At 36.5% G+C, this 10,996-nt stretch overlaps 1 non-coding gene across 1 annotated transcript; it reads right to left on the minus strand.

The window, feature by feature from the left end:
• Nucleotides 1-6,290: 6,290 nt before the first annotated feature.
• On the minus strand, nt 6,291-6,372 carry TRNAS-GCU (transfer RNA serine (anticodon GCU)). The gene has a single exon. It is a non-coding gene; the product is annotated as a tRNA-Ser (tRNA).
• Between the last annotated feature and the right edge of the window lie 4,624 nt (nt 6,373-10,996).

The raw sequence follows: 10,996 nt of genomic DNA on the forward strand, positions 1-10,996 counted from the left end.
CACGTACTCCCGAAGGGATTCGTTCGCCTTCTGCTTTAACTCAAAAAGCTTCCCTGATTTAACCACTGGAGGAATACAGCCGGCGAATTTAACGCAAAATTCTCTGCTCAATTGATCAAAACTGTTTATCGAGCCCGGAGGTAGAGACTGAAACCACCCATAGGCTGGACCCCCTAGCGTGGTGACAAACATTTTGCAGAGCACCGGCTCGGTGGCACGATTGAGTTTAAGCAGTATTCGATATTTTCTGACGTGAGCTTCTGGATTGTCAACACCTGTATATATAACGAGATTAGGTATTTTAAAAGCTCTATCTGTTTCCTCCGCCTCAATCCAAGCTGCGAAAGGCAAATCTCTATTGGCGAACGGATTATGCCTGACATTTTCCTCATTCATACGGAGTACCAGAGCTCTAACTCTATCATCAAAATTCTCCAGATCCGCCCTTGGGCGACCCCTTCGTGGAGATCTGCTTGGAGAGGAAGAAGAGCTTGACCCAGATGATGGATCTGATGGCGAACGCTCTCCTCCGCTTCCGCGTCCGCCTCCTCCTCCGCCCCCCCACCTGGGGGAGCTTGCCCACTACCCTCTCCATGGCTTCCCGACGAGATGTGACCAACAGTTCCTGGGGGTGGCGGCGGTGGTGGTCCACTCAAATGGGGTGTCTCCCTTGGCCTTTTACTCCGTCTACGACCAGTAGATGGGGGTGATCGGCCATGACGGGAGGATTTCGGTCGTCGAGGCGAAGGTGATTTAGACCGTCTACCTTTCTCCTTTCTATGTTTTTTGTGTGTTTGCCCTTCAGATCCACCAAGGGAGAGATTTGTCCGTGGGCGCCTCGGGATTTTGGACCCACCTAGATTTAATCCAGGACCCGTAGATCCACCAGGAAGGGTTGAATCATTCCTTTGACTTCCTTCTGCGCCATCAGGGAATAACTCCCGATTGATTTGACGTTCTCCACCTGCTGCCGTGGTAGTTACCATAGAATCCGTGTTGTGAGCTTGGAGAAATGAAGAACTCTGGGCGCCCGGTCCAAAGTTTAACAAGGGCCAAGATGATACAGCCGATGTGGACGCCATGCTCCAATACGGAGGGAGGGTCATAAACGACCGCAGGCGATTCCATGTCTCGGGTCTAAACCGCTCTCCGATTGCTTGTGCACACATGTTGATGAAAGCATCAGGGTTCATACTACTTTCGACGTGCGTTGCAGGAGCAGTTGAATCTGTGCGGCCAGCACTAGACGGTGTAACTAATGGTGTTTCAATCCCTGAAGAGGGATTCTGATCTCCAGTTGTCATAGTTTCTTAATGTGAACGAAAAACCCTTTGTTTGATTAAGGATTCCACGCTCACCGCACCACTTGATAACAAGCAGAGAAATTCTGATCAACTTCCGTCCCTGTGGGGGCGTCGTTGGGTTCGACGGGGGGAAGCTCCGATGCCAAAGTCAGTAAGATGAATCAAGGGAACAAACTGAATTGACAAAGGATGTGAGAATGTGTACCTTGATAGTGTAGGGATGTAGGCTATATATAGCTAGGAAGTCGTAACCTTCAGCAACTAGAAAGTCTCCATTAATGCTCCATTAATGGCGGTTACAGGTTATCTTTAACCTGGCGGTTAGCTAATTGATAGCTCATTAATGGTCTTTATGGCCGAGTCAGCGTTCAGCCGTTACAGTGACGAATCAGGTGAATGAGGAGATTCGCCTCCTAGGTTCGCCAGCGGATCCCTTCAAACTGGATCAAGGAGATCCGCCCCCCGGATCTTCTTTGGGGATCTGTACACGGCGTTTCTCCAGGTGAATATCCCTTTCAGTCCTTGGGATAATATCTCAATGTTATCAGAAGGTCATACGAGATGCTAGAGCAAAGGTGAATCGGGATCTGTATACAAGATTGGATACGAAAGAAGGGGAAAGAGACATATATAGAATTGCTCGGATGAGAGATAGGAAGACGTGAGATCTCGGAAAAGTTAAATGTGTGAAGGATGTGGACCAGAAAGTCCTAGTTGGAGATAAGGATATCAAGGAACGCTGGAGGTCCTATTTTGATGACTTATTTAATGGAGATCGCAGACAAGATGTTGGAGATATAAGTATCTCTCACGATATGATAAATCATGAATGCCTGTGGAGAATTCAAAAGGGTGAAGTCAAAATGGCATTAAATAAGATGAGGTTGAAGAAAGCAGTAGGACCTGATGGCATCCCTATTGAGATCTGGAGATGTTTGGGAGAGAGAGGAATCGAATGGTTGACGAAGTTCTTCAACAAAATTTGGAGAAACAATAAGATGCCATCAAAATGGAGGAAAAGTATCTTAATCCCTTTGTATAAGAACAAAGGCGATGTCCAAGATTGTGCCAACTATCGAGGAATCAAATTAATGAGTCACACTATGAAACTTTGGGAGCGAGTGATCGAACAAAGGCTAAGGAGGACGGTGAAGATCTCGGAAAACCAGTTTGGCTTTATGCCGGGAAGATCAACTATGGAAGTCATCCATCTAATGAGACAATTAATGGAGCACTATCGAAATAAGAAGAAAGACTTGCATATGGTTTTTATTGACCTGGAGAAAGCATATGATAAGGTACCAAGGGAAGTACTTTGGTGGGCCTTGATAAGGAAAGGCATTTCACGGAAATATATTAACATCATAAAGGACATGTATGAGGGAGTATGCACGAGTGTACGTACTAGTGTTGGGAAGACTGAAGAGTTCCCTATTACGATTGGAGTGCATCAAGGTTCCGCACTAAGCCCATTTATTTTTGCCATCGTTATGTATGAACTAACAAATTCACTTCAAGATGGTATACCATGGTGCATGTTGTTTGCAGATGATATTGTGTTGGTTGATGAGACGAAAGAAGGAGTGGAGAGGAAGTTGGAACTATGGAGACAAACTCTAGAATCTAGAGGCTTTAAGTTGAGCCAAGGTAAGACAGAATATTTGGAGTGTAAGTTTAGCGGCTATAGGAGTAGGGAGGCAGGGACAATCACCCTAGATGAGAGAGTTGTTCAGGCCTCGGATTGCTTCCAGTATTTAGGATCTATTATCCAAACGGATGGAGAAGTAGATGGAGATGTTGCTCATAGGATTAAATCTGGCTGGTCGAAGTGGAAGAGTGCTATAGGTTTCCTTTGTGACCCCGGCATGCCTAATAAATTGAAGGGAAAATTCTACCGCACGACAATCAGACCAGCATTGTTATATGGTATGGAGTGTTGGGCAGTGAAACACTGTCACATCCATAAGATGTCGGTGGCGGAGATGCGTATGTTGAGATGGATGTGTGGTCACACGAGAAAGGATCGGGTGAGTAATGAAATAATTAGGGAAAAAGTAGGGGTTACATCTATTGAGAATAAAATGAGAGAAAACCGACTAAGGTGGTTTGGCCACGTGAGACGTAGAGCACTTGATGCGCCGGTTAGGAGGACCGAAGAGTGGCAAAGGGATGTAGCGGTGAGGGGTAGGGGAAGACCTAAGCAAACTTGGAGGAGGGTGATCGAGAGTGATATGCGTTTACTAGGAATTGAGGAAAATATGGTAGTGGATAGGAATGAATGGAGGGAGTGAATTTGTGTCGCTAACACGACTTGATTTTACAGTTTTATACGATGGTTCATGTTAGCCGACCCCAAATCATTTCGGGATTAAGGCTTTGTTATTGTTGTTGTTCCAAAGCTAGACTAATCACTCGCTTAACCTCAAAGAACTACTGAGTAGATTTGTCATCAGTTTTATCCAGATGAGAGTGAACATGAAGAATATCACATATTGCACCTCGGGCACCTGGAGATGCGTTAGACCTAAAAAAAACCACAAACTTCAGGATAATTATGGCCTAAACTGACACTGCCTTATAAGTGGAAAGGATATCTGCCACAATTTGACTTTTAGCCATATTAGCCTTGAAAAAAGGAAAATGTCATCAACAAATAATAAGTGAGACACACTCAGTGTAAAATTAGCAATGCGACATCCGTGTAAACTCCCTTCCAACTCAGCTTGACATATTAGTTTTGACAGAACTTCAACACATAAAATGAACAGATAAGGAGATAAAGGGTCTCCTTGTCTCAAACCCCTACTAGGAGAAATAGGCCCAACAAATTCACCACTCACTGAAACAGAGTACGAAACTGAGGTGACACGCAATATAATCCACTTGACCTATGTCCTATCAAAACCCAGTCGAACCATAATATCCTCCAAGAAACCCTAGTCCAGTCGGCCATAGGCCTTGCTAATGTTAATTTTTAAAGCGATAGAAGCTTCTCCACCCATGTTCTTCTGTTTCATATAGTATAGAGATTCAAACACAATCAAAATATTATCCACAATAGAGATGCTTGGCACAAAAGCTAATTGGTTTTCAGAAATAATATGAGGAAGAACGTTTTTCAATCGATTTGCAAGTACTTTTGCTATTATTTTATCTAGAACAATGCACAGTGAGATTGGGTGAAGATCTTTCATCTGACTCGGGTGCTCAACCTTGGGGATTAAGAGAATGATTCTATCATTTAGATCAACGGGGAATTCAAAACGACTCAACCAGCCCTAACAAGCTGTAAACACCTCGATACCAATAAGCTCCAATTTTTTTTGAAAAAAACCCGGGTTAAGCTCATCTTGCCCCGAGGATTTGTCTGGTGCATTTGAAAGACTGCTAATTTAAACTCATCATAATTAAATAGTGCAACTAGTGATGCATTCATAGTATTAGACATTGAAGGGACCAAAACATTGACAGCATCAAAATCAGAAACATCAGAAGGCACAAAAATATTAGAGAAGTAAGAGTGTACATGACCTTTAATACTGCTAGGCTCATTAAGAATAGTCCCTACATCATCAAGAAGCCAACTAATTTCATTCAGTTGAGTTCTAATCTCCACCCGCAAAGCCAATGTGTTTTAGCTCGTTGATGCCAGAAAATATCCTCAGTTTCCAAAGCTAGACTAAGCACCCACTTAACCTCAAAGAACTATTGAGTAGATTTGTCATCCCTGAGGGACGACGACCGTTTCTTACATCGAGCAATTTTTCGAGCATATCACCCTCGAATTTTCCTTCCCCATTGCTCCATTGAGCTAGCGTACGCCACCAATTTCATGTGAAGATTAACCCTGCTACCCGTGACTTATGACTAACGGACAAAAGCTGCAAACCCGTCTTTCTGCATCCATGCCATCTCGTAACAAAACCAACCTTGACCCCTGCTTGCGGTCTTAACTTGATTGTTTTATCTTCAATGTTTTTTTAAGATGCAATTTTACCTTCATTGTTTTATGATTTTTTTTAAATAATAGTTTTAACGGCCAAATCCTTAAATGTACCATTGTTAATTTAACTTTTATAGTTGTCTCAAAATGATCATTCAACTTTAATTTGTTTCAATAGTGTCATTTAATTATAAAATTTGTCTTAATAAAATCACTTAGGTGACTTTTAGCAAAAAAACACCAGAAATATGACGTGGCTTCCACCGCAACCACACAAAAACATGAGCTGCTTCATTCATTAACTTTGACGTAAAAATCACCAAAAACCTAGGGTGATTAAACAATAAGTTTCTAACATCATGGATCACACTGCTGAATTCCGTAAGGTCTCTCTTAGTTGATGTAATCGCATCCACTACAATTTGTGCATCGGTCTCAAAAAAAATATAGGTATCAGTCGATAGGCTTGCCCATAAGATGCTCTCTTTCAATGCTATGGCTTCTGCCAATCTGACCGCCACTACGCCTATCCCTGTCATACTGAACCCTGCAACAAAATTGCATGTACTATCTCTCAGGACAGCACCTGCTCCAAACATAGATTCTGCAAAGATTGCGGCACCCACATTGCATTTGAACGTACCTGCTAACGGTTTTACCCAGCGCACCCCGCCTCCTTCCCCTGCGGTTCGTGCGTCCCCAATACTTTCTCCCTCTGCGTAAAAATGACAACTTTTACTCTTCTATCAAAAATTTCTTTAATGATCTAAAATTTTGCGATAAACTAATTTGTTAGATGTCATGTGTTTAAGCTTTTAACCTAGTGGTTGAGAGCTTATCTATGACTGGGAATGTCATAGATTTGAATCACATAAGGCGAGGTGGAGATTTTCCTTTATTATTTGTGCATAATTTTTAATTTTTTTTTTGTTACATGTCATGTTAAAAGTTTAATAATAAAACATTACTTAAACTATAAACACCACCTAAAATAAATAATGACCATAAAAAATATGTTTTTTCTTCAAAATATTCACAATAGTCGTGGCCTGTGAGATTCGAACTCACGCGGGGAAACCCCACTTACTTAGCAGACAAGCGCCTTAACCACTCGACCAAAGCCACAAGATGATATAAGGTAGTTAATGTTAGAATTATGGATGAGGAGACTAAGTAGTTAGTTTTGTCAAAACTCAGACTCTATAGTGTGTTTCTGAAAATAGAGAAATCGACTATTGTAATATGCACAAACTTAGAGACAATAAATTATTTATCCAAATATTTACTACGTTATAACACAGTTACAAACAACTTGTCAAAATGTATTAAACTATTTCAGTTTATTATATCGACAAACTTGTTCGAAAGATTCGATGTGACAGTCAAATGACGGTTAAAATAGTCCATCCAAACAAATCAAAATCTGTCGGTAATTTTCCATATATTTATTGATGAAATCTCTTGAAAAAATAAATAAAAATTGGGCTCTCGAAAACCTAATTAAGGGTACAATTGAGTCTGTCTAACTACATACTTAATCCATTAAACCTAATCAAGAAGCCAACTAATTTCATCCAGTTGAGTTCTGGTCTCCACCCGCGAGCCAATGTGCTTTAGCTCGTTGATGCTAGAAAATATCCTCAGTTTCCATAGCTAGACTAAGCACACGCTTAACCTCAAAGAACTATCGAGTAGATTTCTCATCAGTTTTATCCCCAAGGGACAACAATTGTTTCTTACATCGAGCAATCTTCTGAGCATATCACCCTTGAAATTTCCTTCCCTATTGCTCCATTGAGCTAGCATATGCTGCCAGTTTCATGTGAAGATTAACCTTGCTACCTGTGACCTATGATTAACGGACAAAAGCTGCAAACCCGTCTTCCTGCATCCACGTCATCTCGTAAGAGAACCAACCTTGACCCTTGCTTACGATCTTAACTCAATTGTCTTATTTTTAATATTTTTAAAGTCAAATACATGAATATCATAATTAACTACAAAATTATAACTAAATCATATTATCAAATTTAATTCTTAATATGTCATTATTTTCTATATATTACAAATAAAGTATGATTTTACATCCTAATTTAAAAATTTTAGACCAAATTTATAAATCTTAAACCCTAGAAAATATATTATAGACACATAATTTATAAATTTTAATCCTTAAAATATATTAAAAATGCTGATTTTACTAGTTTGATATAATTCAAAATCAGTACTTGATATAGTTATAAATAATTTTTCAAATCTGAATTTCTATGTAAATTTCCCTATTTTTTAAGATGCAATTTTACCTTCATTGTTTTATCTTAACTCGATTTTTTTTAAATAATAGTTTTAATGGCTAAATCCTTAAATGTATCATTGTTAATTTAACTTTTATAGTTGTCTCAAAATAGGCATTCAACTTCAATTTATTTCAATAGTGTCATTTAATTATAAAATTTGTCTTAATAAAGTCACTATTAGGCGACTTTAAAAGCAAAAAAACACCAGAAATATGACGTGGCTTCACCTCAACCACACTAAAATAAGCTCACCGACATGTGGCAATTGTTATGGAACTGATTGAACTATATAATATAGTTGAGATGATAGTTAAAGTCTAATCATATATTCTTACAAAAAAAAAAAGTCTAATCATATATCTTATATTAATTTCCGACACATCCCCCACACGCAAATGCTCATTGGGCTTAATGAGGCTGCTAGGACTCGAACCCTCGACTGTTTGGTCCAAGAGGTTCTGATACCATGTCATGGAACCAATTGAACTAAGCTCGAGCTGATAGTTAATGCTCAATCATATATCTTATATTAATCTCCGATAGCAGTCACATACGCGGTAAAAAGCCAAGCAACTGAATATATCAAATTTTGTTAATAAAAATCGTTGACGCGTGGAAGCCACAGTTAGCGACTACTGCTTATGTAGCAGTCACGTCACTTTTCCGGTATCTTTTTGTTATTGAAGTTGCGACAGTGACTTTATTAAGACAAAAATTAAAATTGAATAATTTTATTGAGATTGAAATTGAATTACCATTTTAAGACCACCATACAAATTAATTGACTAACGGTACATTTAACCCGTAAATCAATTAAATAAATTTTGTTAAAAAATTATATAAAATTGCACTCCCAAAAGTATAACTTAACCAAAAAATTAAAAAGTGTGTAGCTAAAATAAAAACTGCACGTGTGAAGGTGAATTCATAATTTTGCATATTGCAGGCACACGTGTATATGAACTTTTTTTTTTTTTTTTTTGGGTGAGAAGAGAGATGAAATTATGAAGTCTCTTTATAGTTTAGGTTTACCTGTAAATGCATGAAATGTTTGCTTTTCTTTTTAGTTATTTTATGTCACTTTCTTCATTAATCATATGAATTCATATGCATAAATCATGCTTTGGATTTTCATAGAGAATGTGAGAATTTCAACAAAATATGCAAAAGTTATGGACACAACACACGGCCACATTAATGCCAATAAATCAATTTTAACCATTAGAAATATTCAACACTTTTATGGATGAAAATTTAATTCCATGATTCAATTTTTATCTATAAATATTGACATATATGTGCCCATATAAAAGAATAATTATATTGTTTCTTCAAAAAAAAAAAAATTATATTGTTATATAATGAAGAAAATGTGCTTCCTATTTATTAAAAAAAAAGTGTGGTTAGTATTTTAATAAATAGATTTTGATTCGAATTATGGTTAATTTGATAAATATCTCACATTGTTTAATTGAAGAGTTAATTCTACCCAATTAATCACACGGATTCAAATATGGGTTATCGAGTTACCTCTTAAAACCAAGGTTGTAAAAGACACTAGGCGCTAGTCGGGCGGAGAGGGCCCTTACTGATTAATCGGGATTAATTAGATTTGTATTTTTTATATTTATTTATTTTTTATTAAATAAAATATTATATAAATACTATTAATATATGAATTATACTATGTAAAAATAATAATATAAAATATTTAGGATAGAAAAACATACATATTTTAATATTATTTATATTAATGTCTTTAAAAAAATAACAAATAGATCAATAAAATAATATTTATAATAAAATGTGTCAAAATAAAATAAAATTAATATTCTTAAAAGTAAATTTAATAGTTTAAGGTTTTTTTTTATTATTTTTTTTGTTATTTAATACTTTTTAAAATTAAAAAATTTGACATAAAATTTAAGGACCAATTTTTTCAAAAAGGCTGCCTGGGAGCCGCCTAGGACCGACTGAAAGCCGCATGGGACCGCCTAGGCGGCAAAAAATCGGTCAACCGATTTATGCCTCCCGATTAGTGAAAATCGGGATGGTGTTCTAAAAATCCCCGCCTAGGTGCCGTCTTGGCCGATTTTTAGAACACTGCTTAAAACGCAGATTAACGTTGAGTAGGAAGCGGAAGAACTTGAACCACGAACTTATATTACGGGTCACGTTGTTCCCACGCTAAAGTTATATTACAGGTCACGTTGGAGGACGATTAATCCACGATTTAAGAACGAAGTCTCATTGTAAAGAGAGATGTAGTGGGCAATAAGGTGTTGTTTAATAAAACTGAAAATTAAGTGCTGAAAAAATCAATACTGAATTTTAAGTGCTGAATATTATAAGTGCTGAAAGTATTGAATGATGTAACTTAAAAAAAATTATTAGTTGATAATGTTTAACTTAAAATGTTAAGTTAAATATTTTGACTTATCAAAATAAGTGATTTTTAACTTAATTAACTAATTTAAGTGGTGGAGAAACATCCGTTATCAAACGCACTTAAATTAAATAAATGTTTAATATTTTAATTTAAGTAATTAAGTAAGTTATCAAACAATGCCTAATACTAGAGAGAGGGAGAGAAAATTTATTCTCTTAATGCTCATGATTTATTATGTCTAACCTACTCCTTTTTATGTAGGATAACACACTTCCTTGTTCGATAAAAAATAGACAATGTTAATTCTAGATCAACTAGTATTCTAACTTCTTTATTAAACTATTATTCCCATTAAATAATTAAATAATTAGATATGATTAATACAACTAAAATTTCTAATGAAATATCTAATAAAACAATTAGATAAAATTCTAATTCGTGATCCACTCGAATTCGAATCAGTACGAGCGGATAATTCCTAAGCTCTTATTTCGTGTCTGACTGAAATGGATAGATACTGTACATATTTTCTTGTTTATTTTTTTCAAGGAGCTACGACAAGATATATTCATCTTTTATATTTTTTATTGAAAGGACAAGATATATTCATCTTTTAGGCGTGAAAGTGTATTAAGTATCGCTTATTGACGAATTAATTAGGAAGCTATATAATTTCTTGTATATGTGAGATAATCATCTCATTTGAAGTGTCTTTCAGGATGAGCTACTAATAATCGAAAGTAATGCAAATATTTTGAATTATCTATTAATACAACCTCTTATATTTTTATATGTTACCTTTAACAGCGCTATAGAAATTAAATCTAACACAAAATTAGCGGGTTGGAGATGTTTTTGGTTAAATTTAGATTGACTTGATAAAGATGTGAAGTTTTTTATATCATGTTTGTATTTAGCCATTTGCACACTAACTTATTATTCAAAATGACACAAAACTATGCATTTACATAAATTGCAACCTTAATATATGTAATCAAAAGCAACATGTAATTATCAAATATATATTATCAAATATAATATATAGTGACAATATTAAATAATT

This window comes from Euphorbia lathyris, chromosome 4 (assembly GCF_963576675.1).
Source record: "Euphorbia lathyris chromosome 4, ddEupLath1.1, whole genome shotgun sequence".
Classification (NCBI taxonomy): Eukaryota; Viridiplantae; Streptophyta; class Magnoliopsida; order Malpighiales; family Euphorbiaceae; genus Euphorbia; species Euphorbia lathyris.